The sequence below is a fragment of the Lissotriton helveticus genome, chromosome 1_1 (genome assembly GCF_964261635.1).
Source record: "Lissotriton helveticus chromosome 1_1, aLisHel1.1, whole genome shotgun sequence".
Classification (NCBI taxonomy): Eukaryota; Metazoa; Chordata; class Amphibia; order Caudata; family Salamandridae; genus Lissotriton; species Lissotriton helveticus.
The window spans coordinates 686,586,855-686,613,694 of NC_136057.1; the positions used below are offsets into that span (position 1 = coordinate 686,586,855).

The 26,840-nt window shown below is 44.1% G+C and overlaps 1 protein-coding gene across 1 annotated transcript in view; it reads left to right on the forward strand.

The window, feature by feature from the left end:
* Positions 1–26,840, forward strand: part of SLC6A15 (solute carrier family 6 member 15) — a 316,654-nt gene that overhangs the window by 191,547 nt on the left and 98,267 nt on the right. The window lies entirely within an intron of this gene.

Below are 26,840 nucleotides of genomic sequence, written 5' to 3' on the forward strand. Positions count from 1 at the left end.
TGAATGAAGGGAGACACAAACAGCTCTGTAGAAATCCCCATGGGAAAATGTAAAGAAAATCAAACAGTACCTTGTTGGAGAACACCCTTTTGTTTAAGGAAAATAAATAAATAAATAAATCATGAAACATCAAACACCGGTGAGCGATCTCTCACCCGGGTTGTAGATCCAAACGTAGTGAAATGGTGTGCAGATCAAGTTCTCGAAGTCAGGAATGTAGACAGACTCCCAAATGATGTAGAGCCAAGCGCTGGCATGTGAATTCCAGATGACAGTGCACAAATATCGAATATTGGAAGTTAAAGAAGAAACGCCGTAGTGCTACATGACAGAGAAATTGACAAAAGTACACACCAGAAGTACACGTAGTACTGCTGCAGAGTATGTGCAGGACGTGGTTGGCAAGAAGGCAAACTGCAATGGCGGTACCAACCACAACATGGCGGTACGTTTCTTGACGCCAAGCTGGGTGGTTTAAGGCACGCAGAAACATGCAGGAGTCGATAGGCAGCTGAACAGGCATCATGGAGGAACGAGGAGAGGAAGACGTAACAGAAGCACTCTGCCTCCATGCGACGCTAGAAGTAAGGTGAGTGTGCCCTGGAGCTCAAGCTACATCATTATTTTTAAATTTGAAAAAAGACAGTTGTCAAGAAATAGGCATCAGGTCTCAGCGTAGGCCACACGGCAAGCCAAAGAACAAAGTAGAATAGCCGTCTCTTCACTCAAACTGCCAGTGCACAACCTCCAAGGTACCGAAACACGGAGTTCACACAGATTGATGCAGGCAGACTTTAATTTTAACTGCAGGTTTTAACGGTCCCAGTAAGTAGCGCTTTTGTAAACAGGAGACTTTTAAACAGCAGGTTGGCACAAGTTGCGCAGGCAATAAACTGAAGTCACAAAGTGAGCTGAAATTCTTTTAAACAACGGATTCCTGAAATAGCACAGGAACACTTCCATTTAAACAGGAGGTTGCAGAAGTAGCACAGGCACACCTAGGACAGACAGCAGCAGTAACGTTACTCACGTAAAACGCTGACTCACTAGATGAAAACAGGGAGTCCTTTAAGTTTGCTCTAGTGCCAGATGATATAGTAGTAGTATTACATCCCAAAAGTTATTCCAATGCTCTGGGTTGAGGCTGTCGGTTGGATTCAGACAACGGTGGGGTACCCAGAAGCAGGAAAGTAACTTTAAACGTTTCTCTTCTTGTCTTTGGTTGCAATGATGTCCTTTTTAAATTCAATGAAGTCCTTTTTCTTTTAAATGGGTCCTTTTTTACCTCGTCGCCCAGTGTTGAATTAGGTAAAATAAAGATGATGAGTCATTGTTGTAATGTTCATGTAGTATATTTATTCTTGAGATTAGATAGAAGGTACAGCATTCAAGTAGGAATGTAATATGGTAAGAAACCCCACCGGGAGCAGATAACTTCATACTCAGCCTCCAGGTAACTGATAAATCCCTCAACAGGTAGAATCTTGGATGATGTCACAGAGACATCACATAGACAAGCAGACACTAACACTAAGGAGGGACAAAGAAAGAGGAAGAGCACAAAGAGAGAGGAAGAGCAGGATATAACACCAGGGTGTCAGTTTATCTCGAAATGACAGTAAATCTAACACAGTGCATAGATACTGAGGGAGCTTGTTCCAGTGAGTGGAGGCTAAAATTTAAAAGAGCAGACACCCAACCAGGATTTTTTTTATTCTTTTACAAGATACAGCAGCCTTCTTAGATGATCTGAGGTTCCATATAGGTTTTTGCAAATGTACTTTGTTCAACAATAGTGTATGGCCATTTCCATAAAGTACTCTGTGCGTACAGCACATTATATTAAAAATGTCTCGTTTATGGACTGGGAGTCAATGGAGCTTGTCAAGGCAGGCTGATGCTGAGCTCCTTTTGTTTTTATTACAAATAAGTTTAGCAGCTATGTTTTGAATAGTAGAGATCTGTGTGAACAAGTACTCAGCCATGTCTACATACATTGCATTTCCATAATCCTACTCAGGATTACAGCTTGACTTATGTTCCTTCTCCAGGCTATTGGAATCTATCTGAAAGGTCTACGAATGATGTGTAGAAGTCCAAAATAAATCCCTTGAATCGTGGTTACTTGTTCTTGGAGGGTCAGGGCATTTTTAATAAGAAAGCCTAGGTTTTTAACCACTTTCTTTGGTTTGAGTGCAGGGCCTAACATTGTTTGCCACCGCAAATCACTGCAGAATTTTTCCGCACATCCAAAAAATAAAATCTCTGATTTATCTGCATTTAGTTTTAAGACAGTGGATATGCAACCACTCTGCTACCTCAGAAAGGCACTGAACTAGGTAATCCTTTATTTTGTCACACTTATCAATAGAGATAAACAGTTAAGTGTCATCAGCATACATGTTAATCTCAAATCCCCTTTTTTCACAATGCTAACAAGCGTGTGTAGCCCCAAAAGAGCCTTGAGGAACTCAACAGTGCACATCTTTAGAGCTACATCTAAAAGGTGGAAGCTATACTGATTGCAATCTATTACTTAGCAAAGAATAGAACCAGTGCAAGGTGGCTGAATGTGTAATTTCATGCAGCCTTCGAAGTAATGATGGTGAGACACAGTAACGAAGGCTGCTGATAGGTCTAATAGTATTAGTACAGCTGGTTTCCCTTGATCTACTTATAAAAGTAAAGTAAAGTAAAGTCCACATTTGTAAAGCGCACAATCACCCGTAAGGGTCTCTAGGCGCTGGGGGCCGTCGGGAAGATTAAGCGAGCTATTGCCCAGAGTCACATGGTGCTGGGCTAACCTGCCGCCGGATCCGGGGATCGAACCGTGGTCCCCAGATTCCAGCGTCAGTCGCCCTGGCCGCGGCGCCACACCTCGGTGACCTTATGACCTAATGCTGTCAGTCACTGCAAGTAATGTAGTTTTGGTGCTATTCTTTGCCGTCAATCCTCTTTGAGCTGAATCCAGGATGTAATTACTCTCTAAGTATTAAGTTAATTGAGCGTTAAGTAATCACTCCATTATCATAGCCAAATAAGGGGTGATAATTGGAGAGCGTGGAACTGTCCACTCCTTCTTAGCTAAAGACACAACTAAGGCCTGTTTCCAACTTGTTGGACACTCCTCCTCCTTTAAAGATGTATTTAGGAGAAGTGTTACCAGAGATGCAATTACCAGGATTAAAAGAGAATAGACAGAATGGGGGTAAGGGTTCTAGCTGACCCAGAACTCATAATTCCTATTGTCTTTTGTACCATTTCAACTGTTAAACCCAGAAACTCCCCCCAGTGGGAAGTTGCTTCTCGATGTATTTTGGTAAACTTCAGTTCACTTTCCAAGGGTGGTTGAACCCCAAATATTGAGTAGATGGACATAATTTTATCATTAAAAGTGTGGATAAGTCCTCAAAAAAAGTTGCAGAGGCTTTGATTGCTTGATTCCACACTGTAGTTTGAGCTAATTACTTGACAATTTTTAACAGCTCTCTTTTCAGAAAATATTGCCTCTTCGCCTTCCTTAGTTATTTATAATAGGCATTCAGTGCACGTTTATAAATTGTTCTGTACTCTGAACTGTTAGTTGACTGCCACTTGCACTCAAGCATTTTACAATCCCTTTTTTGTTTCCTCAATTCTCCTATATACCACTTCCCGCTTAGATGTCCATTTGGGAAGCTAATATTCCTTGCTGTGATGCAGATGCCAAGTAGTGCAGACATAGCATTTCCCAACTCCCGACTGCTTGATCCATAGACCAATCCTCCCCAATTATTGGTGGTTTGAAATTGGTAATAAAAGAATCAGGCTCACTTTCCTCCATGAACACATCTGCTGGTAACAGCGAAGTTAGAATTTCCCATCCCATTCTCAAATGCACAAAAATAATTGTATTAGAAAGTGGTTGGGCCACGTCATGGGCTCTACCGATTGTATTCTTATCAAATTCAAATTAGAGAAGAGTAGATCTAACATATGCCCTTCCTTATGTGTTGGAACCACAATCCATTGCTTAAGCTCTATAGCTTTCCTCATGTTATCTAGCAATCTACCGTGATTATCTGCCTGATCTTCAAAATATAAATTGCGTTTCCCCACTAATAGGAAATATTGAAATTTCAGTACAAACAGAGGCAGCTTGAAAGCCAGTGTAGCTAGAAACAAAGAGTTGTATATATGTTGTATACATGTAAATGACAGATACTCCGACGACTATCTTTTTATGCATTGAGATGTGGAAAATTGACATTTCACAGCCACTTTCATCCTGCATGTCGTCATTCAGTGGTGTGCAATCAAACATTTATTTGTATACAATTGCAATCCCCCCCCGACTTCCCCACATTTTAGTATTTTGTACCATTCCAGCATGGCCATTGATAGATCTGGTATAGTATGGTCATTAAACTATGTCTCAATAATAAATTCTAAATTCGGCTTCATGTTGCTAATAGTATCTACAGTGTGAGGGAATTGATTTGGAGTTAAAATATAAACATTTTACAGTCAATCAATCAATCATTTGTAAAGCGCACTACATACCCACGAGGGTCTCAAGGCGCTGGGGGGGCGACTACTGATCGAACAGCCAGGTCTTGAGTATCCTCCTGAAGGTCAGCAGGTCTTGGGTCTGTCGTAGGCTCAGTGGGAGGTTGTTCCATGTCTTGGCGGCGAGGTGGGTGAAGGATCTCCCACCGGTGGTTGTTCTTCGACTGCGTGGGACGGTGGCGGGTGAGAAGTCGGCGGAGTGTAGCTGGCGGTTGGGGATGTAGAAGGAGAGCCGTCTGTTGAGGTAGGCTGGGACGGTCTTGTGGAGTGCCCTGTTTGCGTGGGTGAGGAGCTTGAAGGATATCCTCTTGTTGACGGGGAGCCAGTGCAGGTGGGGGGTGATGTGGCCATGGTGTGGTATGTTGAGGATCAGTCGTGCCAAGGTGTTTTGGATGCGTTATAGTTAGGCCTTCCTGGTTTCAGTTTCTATTTTTGGTAAATTCTGGTGGTTTTTTTTCAGTATTTTCAATATCTTAAAAAACAGTTGTTATCAGTGGTTACACATTTTTGCGCCACTAAAAACAACAGAAAAAGTGTTTTTCCAGTGTTGAGGGAACGTTTTGCTTTTATTATTACTTGCTTTCTGCACTGAAAGACCATGGTATATAGACAGTGTACTTATAGTGTATATGAGGTCCAAATAGATTTTTGCAAATGAATCTTATTGTAGTACACCATACAATACTTCTTCAGTGAGTCTTTGGGTCAAGTGCGCTCGCTCTTTTCTTCCCATGTAAACTTCTGTGAAAAGGCCCTCTCAGCATTCTTAGCCCATTGGACTGAGAGCCATCAGCTAAGGGACACCGTTGGGATGACTCTTTCTTTGATGCCACATAAAGCACAAAATGATAAATATTTGCGTTTTAGTTCCTAGGTAAGAGAAACCAGTGCACCAGAATGGACTAAAAAGTCAATAGCATCCCTCATTAACTCTTAAGATTGTAAAGATGCTTTCAGCATACCATCTAACAAGTGGCAAGGATCTACTACAGGGAATCACTTCAGCTCGGGTATGAATTTTGACAGGTCATCACACAACTTTTTTTTATACGTAGCTGAATCACTGCAAATACAAACAATATCACTCCAATCTTGTTGAACTTGGAAATAACCTTTTTTTGCAGAGCATTACAAGTGACACTGCGTTCCATGTTTTCCAAAAGTCTAGTGTCATGTTTTCACCACTATCCCAGATGCTTGGTGATATATATACTTGTCACTATACCTTGCATTGAATGTTTAAAGCCTGAGGTATTTGGAAATCACCTACTATCAATACTGTCCCACTAGAAACTATGGTCTAAGGGTTTTTACCCATTCTCTGTGGGTAAATGTGATGACACATATTAGGAAAGATTTTTATGAAACCAGCCATTTTACCTATCGGTGAAAGAATCAAATGCAACCAAAATATCAAATATGAGTTTGATATTTCCTGATTCTCAATAGTTTATAAAATAATTAAGCTAGACCTAAAACATGAAACTAAACCCTGCATCTTTAGACCAAAGGCCACAAAACTGAAAAAGTAAAAGGAAGAAGAAACAATATTTTAGTGGCATCCCTAAAGAACAAAACTCAAGCAGAATAATGTTAGCCTGTCTTTCTTACTGCTACTTGTATAACAAAGGTACATTGTATTGACCCCTTCAGGAAGAAAAAAATGACTTTCACTCTCTTTTTCCTTTCTTTGAATGGCATTTAGTTTGTGGTTGCCCAGGTGTTTTTTCAGTGTTTATATGTTTTCACCGGTGAGGGCTATTTTTCTTTCAGTGGGGTTTTATCAGTTATTATAGGTTTAAACCTAAAACCCCACAGCCTAGTTATAGTCATTTAATGAGCTTGGTCGGGGCTCCCGCGTAGAAGGCGTTTCCTTAGTCGAGTCTGCTGCTGACGAGGGCCTGGGTGACTGTCTTTCTTGTATCTGTCAGGATCCATCTGTAGATCTTGCGGAGCATGCAGAGGCTGTTGAAGCAGGAGGTGGAGACGGCGTTGACTTGCTTGGTCATTGAGAGCGTTGAGTCAAGTATGATTCCCAGGTTGCGTGCGTGGTCGGTGGGTGTCGGGGCTGCCCCCAGTGCCGTCGGCGACCAGGAGTCGTCCCAGGCTGAAGGGTTGGAGCCGAGGAGGAGGACCTCCTGTCCGAGTTCAGCTTCAGACGGCTGGTCTTCATCCAATCGGCGACGGCCTTCATTCCTTCATGGAGGTTGGCTTTGGTCGTGATGGGGTCCATGGTGAGGGAGAGAATCAGCTGAGTGTCGTCAGCGTAGATTATGTTGAGGTCGTGCTGGCGGGCTATGTGTGCGAGCGGGGCCATGTAAATGTTGAGCAGCGTCGGCCTGAGGGAGGATCCCTGGGGTACGCCGCAGATGATCTCGGAGGCTTTGGAACGGAATGGGGGAGGCGGACGCTTTGGGTTCTGCCGGAGAGGAAGGAGGTGGTCCAATCCAGAGCCTTGTCTCAGATCCCTGCGGTGTGGAGGCGTGCGCGTAGTGTGCGTTGGCAGACAGTGTCGAAGGTGGCAGAGAGGTCTAAGAGGATGAGTGCTGTGGTCTCCCCGTTGTCCAGCAGGGTCCTGATGTCATCGGTGGTGGTGATTAGGGGGTGCTGTGGTTGCTGCGGAACCCTGACTGGGAAGGGTCCAGGATTCTGGTTTTTTTCGCGGTATCGGGTTAGCTGTCTGTTGACGGTTTTCTCGATGACCTTGGCCGGGAAGGTGAGCAGAGAGATGGGCCGGAAATTCTTGAGGTCTCTTGGTTCTACCATAGGTTTTTTGAGTAGGGCGTTGATCTCTGCGTGTTTCCAGATCTCTGGGAAGGTCGCGATCTCGAGGGAGATTAATGACGTTGCACAGGTGGGGTGCGATGGAGCTGCTTGCTCTGTTAAAGACGTGGTGCGTGAATGGGTCTGACGGAGAGCCGGAGTGGATTGTGCACATTGTCTTGATGGTGTCATCGATGCTCACAATGGCCCAGGCTAGCAGGGGGTTGTGGTCGATGGTGCGCGGCAGGTCTGCTGTGTTGCTGTCTGTTGGGGCAGTCTGGGTGTTGAAGCTGTCGTGGATGTCTGCTATCTTGCGGTGAAAGAAGGTGGCGAGGGAGTCGCACAGGGCTTGCGATGGCGGGATGCTGTTGGTGTAGGAGCTGGGGTTGGAGAGTTCCTTCACGATGTTGAAGAGCTCCTTGCTATTGTGTGCGTTGTTGTCGAGGCAGTCTTTGAAGGAGGTCCCCTTGGCCACCCTGATGAGGTGGTGGTGGTTGTGGATGGCGTCCTTGTCTGCTGCGTGGCTGTCTGGAGTTTGTTCACTGTGCCATTTCTTCTCTAGTTTCTGGCAGGCTTGCTTGGAGGCTAGGAGTTCTGGGGTGAACCAGCTGGCCCTCTTGCTGGTCTCTCTGTGGGGGGGTTTCTTCAGTGGGGTGAGGGTGTTGGTGCAATCCTCGATCCAGCGTCTGAGGCTGTGGGCAGCGTCATCGGTGTTGGAGGGAACCGCGGGTGGGCTGAGAGCGAGGTTTGCGTGTAGTTGGTCTTCAGTGATTTTGTTCCAGCAGCGGCGGGGGATCTGTTGGGTGCGGTGGTGTGTGGTTGGCTTCTGGAAGGTGAAGTGGATGCAGCGGTGGTCGGTCTAGAGGAGTTCGGTGGTGTGACTGACGGAGACGTGCAGGCGTGAGGAGAAGACGGGGTCGAGTGTGTGGCCTGCGTAGTGGGTGGGCGTTGTGACGAGTTGCTTCACTCCGAGGTTGGCGATCAGGGTTGTGGAGTTGTTGTCATTGTTGTTCTCAAGGTGAAAGTTGAGGTCACCGAGGAGGATGTAGTCGGTGGAGGTCAGGGCGTGTGTGCTGATCAAGTCGGCGATGGAGTCGCTGAACTCTGGGCAGGGTCCGGGGGGTCGGTAGATGAGGGTGCCTCTGAGGGTGTAGTTAGGGTCTCTGTGGATCTGGAAATGTATGTGTTCGGCGGTGCTGAGAGCGTCGTCGGTGCTAGTCGAGACCCTGATGCTGTTCTTGTGGATGATGGTGATTCCTCCTCCGACTCCGTTGGTGCGGTCTCTGCCGGTGATCTTGTAGCCGTCTGGGATGGCTATGGCGATGTTGAGTGCGGAGGAGCCGTAAAACCAGGTCTCTGTCAGGAAGACGACGTCCAGGGATGTTGTGTCGAGCAGGTCCCAGAGCTCGACAGCATGCTTGCGTGTGGAGCGGATGTTCAGTAGTATGCATCGGTGGTGGTTGGGGTCTTTCTTGGTGGGTGGTTTGTCGGCTCTGAGGCTGGTGTAGCTGCAGTTCCGGCAGGTGAAGGGGCCGTGTGTGCGTATTGAGGTGGCCTTGAAGCAGGTGTGGCTCAGTCCGGAGTTGAGAGCATGCAGAGTTCTGGGGTCGTAGTGGCGGCGGTCGTCGTGGCTAGTGCGGGGGCCTGGTGTTCTGGCGCTGGGCACGGTCCAGGTGCGGACGGGCGCAGATGGGCTTGCCTTAGGTGTCCCTTTGGCGCGCCGGCATATATGGGGAGTTGGGAGGGAGGAGCAGCTGGGAGGCGGGGGCAGCGAATGAGCAGTGGGCTCTTAGGGGGGGCAGGGACGCAGGGGACGTAGGGGACGTAGTGGTGAGGGCAGTGAGGGACAACAAAGGTATCAGAAGGCAAATGGGGCACAGAAACAAGGGAAAAACGAGTGGCACAGAGGGCAGAAGGGCACAAAAAACGAGTGGAACAGAGGGCAGCAGGGCACAAAAAACGAGTGGAACAGAGGGCAAAAGGTACACAAAAACAAGGGAAAAACGAGTGCCACAGAAGGCAGAAGGGCACAAAAAACGAGTGGAACAAAAGGCAAAAGGGGCACAAAAACAAGGGAAAAACGAGTGGCACAGAAGGCAAAAGGGCACAGAAATACCGGAAAAACGAGTGGCACAGAGGCAAAATACGGTACACAGAAATACAGGGGCAGTTAAGAACAGAAGGCAGAACGGGCAGAGAGGGACGGGCCAGCGAGGGGAACAGAAGGGAAAACTGGGCAGAGACACGGGGGCATCGAGGGGAACAGAAGTAAAGACCGGCAGAGAGAGCACGGGGACAGCCAGGGGAACAGAGGGAAGAAAAAGGGGCACGGACCACGTACAGCCAGCGGGAGAAGACAGATAACAGCAATCACAGACACAACAATGAAAATACAGGCAATACAATAAAAGCAATAATGCGGAGGATGAACAAACCTACCTACGGCCTACCACCGGCCACCAGGGATGAGGCGCAGGTGGTAGCCTGCGGGTGGGGGAGGGCCTAGAACGTCCTCAGCAGCGGCAGCTGGGGCAAGGAGACACAGGCAGTGCTGTGCGGAGGGGGAGCGACCTACTTGGTGGGGTCAAGGGTCGCTCAGTCACTCAATTCATTTCAGTTTCTATTCCTGTTTGTTCTAACCAGGAATCTCCTTGTACTGATGATTGCATAGGCGATAATCTTTCCACGCTCATTTCCCTCAACTTATCGGTTTCGTTGTGGGACAGGATACACCATCGCCAATTTATACAGAAGAAAGGACCAAAGAGCTTGCCCGGCATACCCTTACAGCAGCCAACCACACCATAATTATCAGGCCTAATCAAAAGCAAACTCTCAGATGTGTAAGTGGGGTTATTCATCATACCACTGAAAAAACGGGCAGGGATTCTGGTGACAGGCGACGGTTGGACATGCCTTTTGCACACTCATGTTTAAATAGTCGATTAATGCTGGAGAACTAGAGCGTACACGGTCTCTAACCCCCAAGATGGTGACTCCAAAATTATTAAGCCGGGAGGATCGTGATGTAACTCAGCACTAATCCTCAAGTGCAAAATGTGCACAAATGCCCCCAAAAGGTGACCCCGACCAATCTCTCACAAGCAGCAAAATCAGATAAGTTTAAAAAGGTATTAGAAAGCTTTTTAAAAAGGTTTTAACAGCACAAACCAGTACAGAGTTTGAAGATTCATCAGGTTTTCATAGGGTTTCAATAGATCGCCTCCGTGATGGCATTACCATCGTCCTGGCTGAAAGTGATATTAACCCTAAAACTGATGTGCTGCTTGAATAATATTGTGCCTCTCAGGGAAGCCCAGCTTATTTAGTGCAATATCGCCTACCTATGTCATATAATTTGTGTATTTTCTCATCATTCACTTCACACTGCTCTTTTCTAATGTATACTTACAACTGTTAGTTCGGACACAACAGTGACAGCTGTCAGAACTTTTGAAATTAAGACATCAAGAGGCTTTGGCAACCTCCTTCAGCCATTTCTTTATCCAAAGGGCGATAGTGTTGTGGATCAACCCACACTTAAAGTATATTGAGTAGACAAATGATCTCCTTGCATGCATTGGCTTTTTGACAGTGTCACTATTTGGATCAGCTACCTGATAACTGGATTATCAATTATTATGAATGACACCATTGATTTTCTTTATGTTAGAATAATAATTATTGTGTATGTAAATTAGCATTTGCGGCACCATTTTCCATTTGGGTGACATTTTGAATCATGATCGAAACTAATCCTTTGCTATTTTGGAAAAAAGGCCTTTGCTGAGTTGCGTTTCTCCAAGGTTGAGTTTTGCTTCACTAATGAATATACTGTTCATATTAGCGCATACCTTTCCCACCAGAAAGAGTCCTTCTCCCCCCTGTCTAGTGGCAGGGACGCGCTTAACGTCCTTGAATAGCAGATAATGTGTGCCCGGTCCAAGAATCAAAACTTACTCTTTGTATTTCTCTGTTTAGCTACATCTGCTTGGAAAATTCCATGTTGATTGTGCCTTCATTGGTTCTGAAATGTGAATAATGCATCTTTATGCTTGCTGATTTCAGTCCCTTTGCAGCACTTCTAGTGACTGGGAAGACCGGGCTCTGCTCTGAGTGTACTCTGTATAAACAGTTGATGGTTTGTATTCTCTAATGTCTGACCAACTCTTCATTTTGAATGGAAGTCTGAGAGGTGGTCATTAGTGACCTGGGTGACCCTAAATGGGTAACTTCCTTCAGTTAGCGCCCGAACAGGGACTCCTTCAGGTGATTGATCCATTCCCATTCCTTCCGCGGACAGGGATGGAGAGGCCGAGGCTATTGTCGGGCCGGAATGACAGATCAGGGATCCCTACACTCAGACTTATCCTTATGATATTTTGAATATGGCTCAATACTATGAACTCATGATCAGGAGGAGAAATAAAAGACAGATAAAAAGCATAAGGATTTGAAGATGAAGGTGCTGTTGCAGCAAGCATTTATGGGAAATGGTAGAGGACGTGGTGGTTCCGCTAGACAGCTTCCACGTACTAGCAGGTAGCCGACCATAACACCTGTGGGGCCAAATCAGTGTGTATATTGTAAAGAGTAGGGCCATTAGCATAGCGAGTGACCAGTTATTTTGCAGAATGTTACGGTCCCTAGAGAGAGAGGTCCTCGGGGATGAGTTCGAGGGACCGATAGGGCTCAGACTGCTGCAGTCTCTCATGGTCCTTCTGATAACAATTACTTTGATGACCCTCGTGATGGACAGAATTATCATGATGATTATGATACAGATGAGGTCACAGAGTTGTCTTACAGCTAGGATGGCCAAGGGCAGAGTGAGGGACCATTTTTGAAACCTGTAGATCAGCGTGGTCCTTATGTCAGCACAGATTTGCCTGGCCCAACTAAGGAATTGTTTGTGAATACAGGTGCTACGAGAGTTCTGTTTCTTGATCTTTGGCCATGATGTCTGGCCATAATAATATTTCAGTAGGTTTTTCAGGTGTACTGGTTGTAAGCCCCATTTCGCACCCCCTTGCACTGACTGTTGGTCCATTGACTGTGGATTCCCCATTTTTGTTTACGTCCAAATTTTGTGAACATTTTGATGGGTTTGGATTTGTTGAAGACATTGTATGCTACTATGTATTGTTCCCCGGCAGGTGTTTACTTGACGATGAGTCCAAGTGTAGGTACTAAACAGTGCCTGTCACTCCCTCTTCCCGCTGAATTTGCTGACATACCATCCACTCTGTGGGCGACGGGTGATACAGATGTGGGGCTGCTGCATATGCCACAGTTTTCGATCCAGGAGAAAGATAATGCTATTTTGCCTTGTATTCCTCAGTATAATAATAAACTTGAATGTGTAAAGCGCACCGCTACCTCTGAAGTGGTTTCCCAGCGCTTGGGGCCCTCGGGAAGATTAAGCAAGGTATTGCCCAGAGTCACATGGTGCTGGGCTGACCTGCCGCTTGCACCAGGGATCAAACCATGAACCCCGTGATTCGGATGCAGGCCCCCTGGCCACTGCTCCACACCTCTTCCATAAGAATAAGGTATTAGATACCTCAGGCGGGAGAACGAGCCATTCTATAAATCATTCAGGATTTAATATGCAAAGGAGTAGTTGAAGAGACAATATTTGTAATAGTCCCATTCTTCTGATTGTTAAATGGACACCCTCAGGTTCCTCTGATGATCATGAAGAGGTTTACCATTTTGTGATTGATTTGTGTGCAGTCAATGAAATAGTGGTTCCCCAGTTTCCAGTGGTTCCTGATATCACCACACTTCAGATAATGATTCCTTCTACTGCTAAATGATTTTCTGTTATTGATTTGAAAAATGCATTCTTTAGTATTCCTATCCTTCCATATGGTAGATATCTGTTTGGGTTCACCCTAGCTGGTAGGAGCTTTAGGTTTTGTCGAGCTCCTCAGGGCTATACTGAGAGTCCAAGTATTTATAACCAGGCATTGAAAGGTCAGTTGGATTCCTTGTCGCTTCCCTCAGGTAATGTATTGGTGTAGTATGTTGACAACTTACTTATCGCTTCTGACAAAGAACAAGGTTGTAAAGACAGTACGGTTCAACTGCTGTTAAATTTAACTCAGCATGGCCACAAAGTTTCTCTTTCTAAACTTCAGTATTGTCGACAGGAGGTCACCTATTTAGGTCACCTACTGTCAAAAGAGGGTAGGAGGTTGACTCTGTGCGTATCAACACCATTGTTAAAATGCCCGTTCCACAGACACAGAAAGATGTGCGCACTTTTATAGGTATCACTTCCTACTGTCAGCATTGGATACTTACTAATTAAACCTTTGCTTGCATTAACAACGAAAGAAATGCATGAGCTTTTACCTTGGACTTCAGACTGTCAGCAGTCTTCTGAGCAATTGCAAACTACGCTGTATTTGGCTCCAGTACTTGGCACCCCTAATTATGGCAAACCGTTTGGGTTGTACGTCCATGAGATGGCTGGTTGTGCGCTTTCTGTTCTAACACAAACATTTGGGGATAAGCAACAGCTGTGTGCTTATTTCTTTGCAGTGCTCGATCCTGTCGCAAGAGCCCTCCCGAGTTGTCTAAGAGCGGTCACAGTTGTGGCCACTTCAATCAGACAATTGGCTGGACACATGCTTGATACTGACCTCACAGTTATGGTACCCCATGCTGTGGATCCACTCTTGAATAAGACAAAGACACAGCACCTCACCAGTGCACGTTTTACTGGCTATAAATTGATAATGTTCGCTACACACATTACCATTAAAAGATGTGCAACTCTGAATCCAGCCACGTTACTACCCCTCCCTTCCGAGAGTGATGAAGCTGACAAACATGATTGTATCTTCCGGAGGGAAGAAGAGACGAAAGGACGGGTAAACTTGACTGACGTGCCCTTATCTGACCTACAAGGGGAACAATATGTTGATGGCTCTTGTTTCAAATTACCAGACGGCACTACAACTGCTGCTTATGCTATTACCACACTGCGTACAGTAGTAGAGACATCACAGGTCCCTTATCAGTAGGTTTAAGCCACTGAGCTTGCTGCCCTTATTCGAGCTTGCGAATTGAGTGAGGGACTGGTTGTCAATATCTATACTGACAGCCAGTATGCCTTTGGGGTTGCGCATAATTTTGGGTGACTCTGGTCTCAGAGAGGGTTACTTACTTCTCATGGCACAAAAATCCAACATTTGCACCTCATATTGAGGCTTTTTTCTGCTTTGACGCTCTCCAAGAAATTGGCAATAGTGAAGTGTAGCGCCCACCGGAAGGTCACTGATGATGCATGTAGAGGAAATGCTTTTGCCGATCAGACAGCTAAGGAGACAGCCAGAACAAAGATGAAAATAATGTTTGTAGCAGGTCCAGCTAGGTGTGTTCCTGACGTTTTTATGTTTGAAGACATTCTTGAAAGTGTAAAGGAGATACAAATTGAAGCCACGATAGAAGAATTAGCAGTGTGACAGGAAAGTACAGCACAATTGAATGACAAAGGATGTTCGATGGATAAATCAGGGAAATGGAGATGGATGTTGGCAGATGCATATGTTCTACCTGTGGTTACTATGGCCCACGGTCCAGCTCCTATTAGTGCTAAAGGCATTTGAAAATTGTAAGACCCCGTTTGGCAGAATGATAAAATCTCTAAGACAGCGGTCCACTTAGTGAAGTAATGTATTTTATGCATGATGCATAATCCTGGGAAAGGTACACCCCCTGGTAACTTTGCACCACCTACTTTTCCTTTTGAAGTCCTTCAAATGGACTATATAGAGTTGGAGAGATGCAATAATTTGAAGTATGTTTTGGTGGTTTTATGTGCATTCATAAATGGGTCGAGGCTTAGCCCACTAAAGATAATATGGCCATTACGACTGCAAAGGTGCTCCTGAAGGAGTACTTTCCTCATTTCGGCATGCCGCGAGTGATCTGGAGTGACAAGGGAAGTCATTTTAATGCAAAAGTGATCCTATTGATTTGTGAAGGTCTGCACACAAAGCAAAAATGTCATGCAGTACGCAGGTTTAGTTGAGAAGTACAATGGTACTCTCAAGCTCAAACTGACAAAAATTCAGGAGATAACAGGGTTAAAATGGCCAGATGCTTTACCATTAGCTCTTCTGTCAAGAAGAATAACAGCACATTCTAGAACAGGATTGTCGCCGTATGAGGTCGTGTTTGGACACCCGGCAAATGTCTGGGGAGTCCCGCGCCCTCTGCGTTTTTCTGATATTGAGTATCCCATATTACTTGATTATCTTGGCCAGTTAACAGAAAGTTTACGTTCTATTCACCAACAGGTCCGGGATTCCCTGCCTCCTATGCCACAGGGCCCCAACCATGGCATCCAGCCTGGAGATTTTGTATTGATCAGAAACTTTGAGGGAAGAAAACTTTGGAGCTGCAGTGGAAGGGCTGGAACAAGTCCTTTTGGCAACGCATACCGCAGTGAAATTTGCTGGTCGTAAGAACTGGATCCATGTGACTCATTGACGCAGGGTCCCTCTGCCCCAGCCCTATGACCGGGTGCAAGACAGCATCCGGGACTTTGAGACTGAGAAGGTGCCCCGGTTTGGCCCGTTCAGCGATGCCCAGCTAACTTGGACTCAAACGAATAAGGAGAATAAAGATGTGCTGAATGCCGCACCTCCTCTGGAAATACGAGCAATCCAGGAGCCCTTATTTGTTGATCATTCTGTGCCTGGGGCCACGAGGTACAATTTTCACCCTCAGCTGATGGAAATTGCATCCAAGGAGAAAAGAGATTAGGGATGGACTGTGTAAGATAGGTTGTACTGGGTTGTGGTACCAACAAAATTAGCTGAAACTGTCATAGCATGTTTGTTTACTATAGTTTAGTTGTTTGGACATTAGATAGGGAAGGCCAAAGTATACCTTGAAGGTATACCATCGAGATCAACGTGGGATACGAGCTTAGGACAGAGCAAGCTCCACCGAGTGTGCTCAAGAGTGACAACGTATTGATGGACAATAGGAGCCTCTACCAGTGAGGCTCTGACGGACACTGGAAACTTGTGTATTTTGCCTGCATTTTGGCCCCCATTTTCATCATTTGTTATGCATCCCTTAGGTAGAATGGTTGCTGATGAAGAGCAGCCAGTGCTTCTTGTTGCCCCACACAATATGGTGTGGACCCATAAGCAAAAGTTGACATGAGTTGCCCTTGTGATTTTGCTGTTAATAATATTATGTGGTGTATCATGGGTTTTGGAAAATGATCAAAGTGTACCTTTACATAGTAAGGGTAACCTTACATCTCTAACAAGAAACAAAAGAGCAGCCCACGTAATGTATTCTTAGAGACACATAAGAGGTTCTTTGTAGAAGTAACGGCTTGTTACCCCACTCAATCTGTCACTTGCCTATGGACCACGTACCCTTTATCACTTGTGAATTATACGTATAGTCAGCCACCTGATTTTTTAGAAGTAAAAGGAGTGTTCGGGTTTGTATACTCAGGGCCATGCCTTTATTATAGAAAACCATTGGGGGAGGGTTATCCTGGTTGCGATCATAGTACGTATTGTGATAATTTTTATATGGAGAAACAGAATATAACTTTGGTGGGTTGGCATGACAAGGAATTGACAGTTCCCAGAGAAGCTGGTTATTATCCTACTTGTTGTCCAATTATTAACAGTACTGATACATCCTTGTACTAAATTGTTGAGGAATTGTGTTGCATAAGACCAAGTTCCCCTTGGTAAATTCAGAGGCCCCCAGTTCCTTTGGGTGAAATTCCCGATACTCTGCCATGGATTATGAGAGACCGATTTATGTACACCCAGGTTTTTTCTTTTTGTCTAATGAACTTATTCTAATGTACACAATGGTACAAACGATCTGGCACGTGGGATGGTACTGCCTTTGGTTGTACCTTGTAAACGTGCGAAGCCTATGGTAAAATGGATTAAAAGAACACTGACCAAAGAATTATGTGAGGGAGTGATTGATGTAGAGATTAATAATTATAGTAATGGCATCACCTTTGGATACATCCTTTCCTCTATTTTCACTTTGGGTGGTACTTCTATGGCCCAAGTTGAGAAAGCCAGAGAATATATGAGCGCCAAGATACCCGTAGGGTGAAAGGTTTTGCGCTTAATAAGAAATAAATACATACATACATACAGTATTTTGGATGCAAGCTCCAATTTGATCTAATACTACCGTTGCTGCTTTATGCGATATCACTACTCAGTTGGAGAGTATGTGAATATATTTGAACAAACCAGATATGCTTTTGATTTAATTTTAGCCAAGAGTGGTGGTGTATGCGCGGTAGTGGGAGATCAGTGTGTTATCGGGATAACAAATATGGAAAAGAATATTACCGAACACATTTTAGACATTCTTGACAATGTTGAGGGAATAGAAAGTGGGAACTGGAGTTGGTCTCTTTTTGCTAGCTGGGGCTGGATTCTTGAAAAAGGTGATTTACTTAATAGTGATATTGGTATCCTGTTGTGCCCTTATTCAATGCGTTTCCTTCTGTTCTTCTTATTGCATCACTTTTGTCACTCCTAAGAGGAAAATATTGATTCATGATACCAATGCTGCAATCATGATAAAGAAAGAGATAGATGACATAATGTAGATAGATTAGGGCATTTTCAAGATTTCTTCCCTCCTTACAGTCTCCCTTCCTGATGCTGAGAATATGGAATGTTCATAAAAGTTCTGTTCTTATCTTTTTCTTGTTCTTGTTAGAAAATGTTTTAGATCATGCTAAAAGGAGAGTCTGTTAGAAAAACAATTGTTTATGTATTATTATATGTAAGTTAGCAATCGTTGCACCATTTTCCATTTGGGCGCCATTTTGAATCATGGTCGAAACTAATCCTTTGCTATTTCCGAGAAAAGGCCTTTGCTGAGTTGCGTTTCTCCAAGATTGAGTTTTGCTTCACTAATAAATACACTATTGTTATTAGCGCATACAGTTCCCACTAGATAGAGGTCTTCTCCCACTTGTCTTGTGGCAGGGACGGGCAGAACGACCTCGAGTAGCAGATAATATGTGCCCGGTCCCAAAATCGAAACTTACTCTTTGTATTTCTCTGTTTTGCGACATCTGCTTGGAAAATGTCATGATGGGTATGCCTTCATTGGTCCTGAAATGTACATAATGTATTTTTATGCTTGCTGATCTCAGTCCCTCTACAGCACTCCTAGCGACTGGGCAGACCGGGCACCTCTCTGAGTGTACTCTGAATAAACAGTTATTGGTTTGTATTCTCTACTGTCTGACCGACTCTTCATTTTGTATGGAATGCTGAGAGGTGGCCATTAGTGACCCCGGTGACCCTTAACTGATAACTTCCTTCATTTATGTCAAAGTCCATATTGAGAAAGGGGAGCGACAAAGGAGTCTATCCTCTAACTGTCCTAAGAAATAGCTCTATGGTATGCTTCACAGATCCTCACTTGGGTTCCGAGAGGGTGACGCTTGTCCTCAGGGACATCTTGCCTTCAAGGGAATGACAGGGATGAAAGATTTAATCTAGGCACAGGTGGTGCATGTGCTATGTGCTGGTGCTGGTGTTCGTCAACTGTGTATGGTCTGTGGATGGTGCCAGGAATAGTAGCAGCCATTTTAACTTTGGCACAGCCGGGCAGCTTTAGTGGACCAAAAGGTACCAGTACAGGCATATTGATATTTTCACTGTGTTTGAAGAGCAAAATTAGAACCAGATATTCACAAAGTTGGCAGTGGTGATTTTCTTGGGGAGCATAGATCAAAGTCTGAAATGTATCTCTTTGTTCTGCACAACTTCTAGAGCTCTGAGTGCTCCAAGTACTAAATCCCAGGTGCAGTTAACTTCATTTGTAGGAGGGCAGCAATGCATAATACTACTTTGCATTGTTTGTAGCTGTAATCACTCTTTTGAGTCTTAAGGGCACATGCATCAACCTATTCAGGAAGTGCAAACGGTGCGAATCGGTAAATTCGGCCGTTTGCGCTTCCTAAATAAGTTTTTGGAATGCATCAAACACTTTTTCTTAATTCGCATTTTTTTGCATTTCTAATAAATGCGAATGCATTTAAGGAATCGCATTTGTGCGATTCCTTAAATGCAATGCATCAATTTTTAAAAAAATGCGAATTATGAAATAGGAAGTGCAAATTAACACGAGGTTGACCCTCGTGTTAATTTGCGAAAATCTTTCAAAAAGGAAAAAAATGCATTTTTTAAACTGTCACGTTACAGACACACATGTCCTTAGGACATGTGTGTTTGAAACATGCACTTTCAAATACATTTCAGGGGTGCAGGGGGGGTCCTTTGGACCCCCCCCCCCCTGCACCCTTGGAATGCATCAACAAATTGCGAATTTGTAAATGCCTTCCTATTGACTCCTATGGGCCTTTTGGCCCATAGGAATCAATGGGAATTGCGAAAATGCACTTAGGAATTCGCTATTTATTTGAGATTCGGTAAAAATTGCGATTTTTACCGAATCACAAATAAATACCGAAAAAAATGATGCATAGCATTTTGCAATTCTTAATTTGCGATTCGGTAATTTTCGCAAATTAAGAAATGCAAAATGTATGAATGATGCATGTGCCCCTTAGATCTTAGACAAATATTTGCCTTAATGTGATTTGAAAATTGAATATGAAATAAAAAGAACATTTTTATGAAATATATGCCTCATGATGATTGATTGAAAAGAAATAAGGAAGGCTTTGCCTGATCTAAGACTCAAAAGAGTAATTACAGCTACAAACAATGGAAAGTGGTTTGATGCATTGCTGCCCTTCTACAAATGAAGTAAACCTTTGCAGTAAACCCTTTACCTTAATTGTCTCTGCGGTTGAGCTTTGTAGAGCTTTGTAGAGCCAGGACCGATTGGGCAGGGGGCAGACAAGCTAAAGGGAGGTCAGTGGTGCCATATCTATCAACCTTACTTTAGAGGTGTGTAGAGATCAAGCTGGAACTTCAGCAGTATTATATTCTGCACAGCTCTAGTGTAATGCTGAGACTGACAACTTACTCCAGCACCTATGCAGAAGCAGGTGCACACCATCTGCAGCTCCAGTGTAAGGGTTATACCAGCAATACTATGTTACTGCTGCTGCATTCCTTTACACTGTAGCGTAGCTAAAGAAGGGTAACTCTTCTGAGGAAACAACAGTAATGCTGTGCCCCAGATGCCCTACCGCTTGCTCTAGGAGGAAGTTTTACACATACCCAGGGTGAGTTGCACTGGTTGCAGGTGGAGCACAATCAGAAGTACTAGCCCAAGCCCAGTACCACAAAACAAAGTGCTGATACTTCAGAGATCATAAAGATGCCTAGGAGAGCCGCAGCAGAGCCCTCGGAAGGTGTTGTGCAACAGCAGAAGACTGAGCACATGGTACAGCGAGCTCCGTCAGGGAAAGGATGGCGAATCAGTTATGGTGGAGGTATAGAGAACTCTGTCAATAACAGCAGCAGTGGAGAGATGACACCATCCACTGTGTATGTGTTTTATATTATCAGTATGTTTCAGATATGTCACATATTGCATATTTCTTCAAGAGCCAATGTTTATTGTATTTTCTTTTCCAATTAGGGGCTTATGCAGTGGCTGAGTAAAACACATTTCCCCTCATTTTGATCTGGAGGGAGTCTTCAATGATGGAGGGGCAAAATTCAAGTAGGAGATTAGTAGAACTGGGAGCCACAGACGTATTTAAGAGTCTCTCTATGGAAAGAGCCATTGTTACTAGCACAAACTCTCAAATCACACCCTGAATGGCTCAGACCCCTCTCACCTGGCACCGCACTATAGCCAGTCCACGTCACCACCACACAGTGCTAATGAGGAGTAGAAGTCTATGCCTATTATAGGCTGGCAGAGATGTAAAATAATTCAGGTTTTGCCTGACATGCTACTGTTTCATCCCCCCACCTTTGAGATTATGGAGTCACTGACCTGTTAGAAAATCTCATGGTTTCCCTATAGGTCAGCCCTTCCCTACCTATAAAAAGTAACAACATGTTTTGGTACTCAAAGTAAGCACTTTTCTATTGAAAATCTGATCACCATCCAGTGAGGAGAGATGGTCTATTCACTAGGCCTGGGTGGAGCTTGCAGAGTTTCACTCAGCAGAATTCTGCATAGTTACAGAAAAACTCCGCCGAATTCTGCGGAGTTGCCCGAGTGGGCAGAGTATTGCTCAGCCACTCTTATTTGTAAGAAATATGGCAGGTTATCTTTTCTGCAAAGATTTTATGCGCATACCTGTCTTCCAGATTGCCACTTAGGTCTTCGTTCAGTGTCAATCCCAATAACATTTTAACAAAATGAGAACACTGAAGCTTAGTTGGAGGAGTCGGTTTGCCGATGATTACCCGTGTGTGATCAAGTGTGGAGTGCCAGTATCTAAGTGGCAGTCATCTTGCTCAGATCAACAGAGTTACCTCTAAACTGAGTCAGACCTGCCATAAGTAGAAGTGAGCCAGCCCTGCATGAAGCACACATATCCCAGGCTCACACTGCAATTTATTCTACAGACGAGGCAGTGGCGCAGCTGCAAGCGGACATTGTTCCAGTAGGATACCTTCTAGCACCTTCTATCGTACAACGTGATCACCACAGTGGCACAGGGGTCGCTAATTACAGCATTAACCCACCACTGTGTCCCTGCTAAACATGTACCCAGTACAGCCGTCTTCTTAAAACTACACCCAAGAACATTTCCAATGTACAGAAGCAATGGCAGGGGTACCCTAAAGAGGAACCCTCATGTTGACTAGTAAATGTATGCTTCAACTCATTTGGCCGAAAAGGAGAACAAGGGAGCCCTACTCACGGAGGAACCAGGGTGCGTACATTATAATCAAAACAGTGGTTCCAGTGGGATAATATATGTACTTTTCAATAAACACAGGGCATGATAGCGATAGAGGCTGAGGGCTGAGGGTACGCAAGAGAGAGAAGTAAAGCTCGTGGCACCAGTATTCATATCCAAATTGAATTTGTATTATTTTCAAAACAGGAGAATTTAAGTGACATACAAATTATCCATTAGGTTTCAAACACGGTGCGGTGTGTCCCAAGTGTATATCCAGAACCTAAAAAAACAGTTAAGTGACATAAAATGAGCAATATTTACAAGGTTGCCAGGGAATATGTATACAAGGAATGAAAAGCGATCAATACACAATAATGGTACAATATTACAGCAACACTATCCATTCATAGGTGCTGTCTGCATGGTTCGCTTTTACAAAGCGTCAACGGCGTTTCGACCCAACTCTGAATAAGGGGTCTCGTCAGGACCAACAAAATGAGGGACATCTGAAAAGATGTAACAGAAAGGGGCAATGTGAGGACTGAAATCTGTATATGGTATCAACTCTAAGGGCAACTAGAGAAGGAAAAATACCTGTAATCATGGAATGCTCAAGAATAACGTGTGGTGAAATTAGTAAAATTGTACTCACAGTTAACCCGCCCGGGTTCTAAGGCACGAAGTGGAGATGAAAGAAAAAGGAAAAATCAGAGTGAGGGCGGGTATGGCATGCGGATCCAATTTAGACGGCGAGGGGTGAGATAGTGTTAATACTCACCACTTAGGCGGTGGCACCAATGCAAGGGTTTTTATCCGCAACTCGAATTTCTTCCCACACCCTATACAAACAAAAGGGTTACACTGTTCCAGAGGGCTAGGATGTCAGATAGAGAGGCACCGCTCTACACCAAAGAATATATTGCTAAAATTACTAGTGGACCATCCCTTTTCTCTAATTTACCTACTAACACCGCCAGTCCAAGACAACAGCTTATTGATAAACTAGAGAAGTCAAAAAAGAAACATATAAGGACAGAACTACACGCACGTATGCTTACAGACTATCTAAGGGCAGGTATCATACCACAAGGTCTCCAAGTCCACAACGTACCTGGCATTTTCAGAGAAGATCCTAAATTCAAAGGGAGCTTCTGTGGAATCTCCATTACATGCTCACGCCACTGGATGGTGCTGGGTGTAGAAACAGCCGTAGAACATTCCAAAGCAGAGCTTCAAGAAATTGAGGATTTAGAAAAAGAACTACTAGGTGGGGACGGAGTAGCAGAAGCTAAACTACTGCTTGATAAATTGAATAAATGAATTGAAGAATTCAATTCCTTTGAACTTAAAAAAAAGGCAGACAAAGTATCAAAAGATATAAAAAACTACAACAAAGAAAAGGCATACCCCTATCTAAAAGAAGATTACTACACCAACTTTCCCAACCAAAACAGGCAAAACGTTTGGGGTAGATTTAAGAGAAACCAACCAGTAACCTTCTCTGAGTCATCAGGAGGCTCTAGTGATTCAGACAATCAAGCAGGCCCCAGTCGCACTGACACACACCAGGGACCACATTTTTTAGATCGGGGAGGCAAACCCAAGAGGCGAGTTTGGCACCAGTACGCAGGGGAACGTCAAACCCGGAACAAACATTACCAATGGGGGCCCCAGCCATACTAGAAATCCGTCAAGAAAGTATCCCTATTTTCAACTTATTTAAGCACACATTATCATCAGCAGAAGTGTCACTTTTGAGTAAAGGTCTTTCTTTCGTAATCACTGAAGAACCAATTTCTTCAATCTCAAGGCAGAACTATTTCAGTTCTTCAGGAAAATACACCTACATTTATTTTTCAAAAACTGAGAGTACAGCACACAGGCATCAGTCACAGTACTCAGACCACCTTCCACTTTCAATCCCAACAATGGCATGATGCCTCCTGAACTCCTTACATTTGAGAAAATAGTTATGCAGAGTGTAGATGTTTTAAAAAACACCAAGCAATTTACACCCTATAACATTACATTGCTAGAACGTCAAGCCCTTAATGCCCTGAAGCAAGATACATCCATAATACTCAAACCAGCAGACAAGGGGGGTGGTATAGTGATCCAAGACAGAGCAGACTACGATGCAGAAATAACCAAACAAATCTCTGAAGAAAGGCATTACAAAAAACGGAATCACAATCCCTTATCTGAAATTGCGACGAAATAATGAGAATTACCAGTGAAGGACTAGAATTAGGTTTCCAAAAAAGAGTTTGAATTTCTGAATGCTGATAATCCCAGAACACCTGTCCTATATACTCTGCCTAAGGTCCACAAAAGTATCACAAACCCAACAGGCAGACCCATTTTATCTGGATGTGGCTCCATCCTGGAGCCCATTGGCAGATACATCAACTTTTTTATAAAAGACTTTGTCCCTGGACAAAACAGTTATGTCCGCGATACCATGCACATGATCAACCTGGTGGATGGGCTCGCATATGATGTAGAAAGTGATTGGCCACCCTAGACATCTCATCTCTATATACCAAAATTTCCTAATCTGAAAGTATCCAGGTGATAGAACAACTATTGGACACTAGTCCCCAAACCCTTAAGTGTCCCCACTGCATTTATAATCGCATTACTACGTGTGGCACTACAAACCAATTACTTCATATCAGGGGGTCAATATTACCAACAATGTTCTGGCACCAGCATGGGGGCAGTTTTCGCTCCAAATCTGGTGAATATCTACATGAACGACATAGAACTTACCTTTGCACTCAGTAACCTCAGCCCACAACACTCATATATCAAATGTTGGTATAGATATATCGACGACATTTTTTTGGTCTGGAAGAGCAGTGAAGAAAACTTTCATAAATTCGTTACTTACCTCAATCAAATTCAAGCTAACCTAACCTTCACTGCCACACTCAACAAATCAATCATAGCATTTTTGGATCTGAATATTCAACACATGGAGGGTACATTATATACCTCACTCCATAGGAAGCCAACTGAAAAGAACACATTGTTGTCCTACAAAAGTCATCACCCTTGAGCTTTGGGAGATGGGTTACCGTTCGGCCAGTTCTTACGTGTGCGCCGAAACTGTGCCCGGAAGGAAGATTATATGAAAGAGGCAGAAATATTGAAAGCAAACTACTTTCCAGAGGCTATCCCAATGAAATTGTCAAAAGGTCGCTCAAACGAGCGTGGTACTGTCCACGTGAGGAAGTGCTTATCACCAGACCCAAAAAAGAGGCAAACAAAATTGTATGCGTTACCACCTTTGGTGTACACACACACAAAATTCGCAATCTAATTTCAAAACATTGGCATATCATCAAGAACATAGATTCCTCTATGGAAATGCCACTCTTTGCGTACAAGAGAGCCAAGAATATTAAGGACCATGTGGTCAGATCCTCCACAGAGACTACCAAACGCAAAGCGAATACGCTGGAGACTTCATGGGTTCTCCCACCTGTGATAGGGCATCATAAATGTGGGAACTGCGTGGCATGTCCCTACACAGAGAACACCACTACATTCAAACATGGCAATTGGGATCACCACCTCGATTTCTTCTCCAACTGTAACACACGCAATGTGGTGTACTGTATATGGTGACCCTGTGGATTACTATATATTGGGCAGACACAACAGCCTATCAAAGCCAGAATAGGCCAACACCGCAGCCGCATCAGATGGTTGATCACCAGTGCCCCCCTAGTCTCTCACTATATCGAGAAAAACCACACAGCAGATCAAATCAAGTAGCAGGTCATTGATATCGCCAAACTCCCACCAAGAGGAGGTGATATCACACAAATACTGCAACGCCGTGAATGCCATTGGATTGACCGAATTGATTCTATAAATACTGGGCTCAACTCCTCTGAAGAATGGTGGTGGTTTGTGGCCAGCCTGAGCTAAATTCCATGCCTGTATGCACTTGTAACGTTGATACCACCTATGATGTAGGCCTCTTAACATCGATACATGTCGCAATCAGTGGGCACCCCAATGTATTGCCCCTACCACATTGCCAAGAGCTTCAGTTTGTTTTAATCTCACACATTCAGGAACCCACCATAGGCCTGCAGGGTCTCTACGTAGTACTATGACAGATTGTTCTAGCTATATCGTCATTAATGCACCACTAATTTTTTATGTGACTAAACTCCATAGCACATGCTGTTTTACCGGAGGTACGAATTATAATACAGTTTCCTCACTAAACAAATAAAATGTCACGTGATGTTTAACATGACACGCAATGTATATACGTAGAGAATAAGTGATGGTATAAATGTAGATTTATATATATATATATAAAAGCAGGTTTATATGTGCAACGATGTATTGACATCACTGTAATGCTCCATGTTGTAAACTTGTTCGAATGTGCACCACGTCACGGGTGACAATGTGGCCTCTGTATCATCCAGACCGATTGCACACAGATAAACATGGTACCTCTCATATATGTTTCTCAAACTGTACAATACACACGCTGTGCTGTCACATACATACAGTGAGTGTTCATGTAACACACAAAACAATTTATTGGCTTGATTTAGAGTTTGGTGGACAGGGAGACGGAGTACCATGGCTGCCAAACATTCTTGGTTTGCCAATGCAGATCTTATGTGCCCAATAATGTGCAGCATTTAGCTAAATTCTACGCACTCCCAATTTTGCAGGT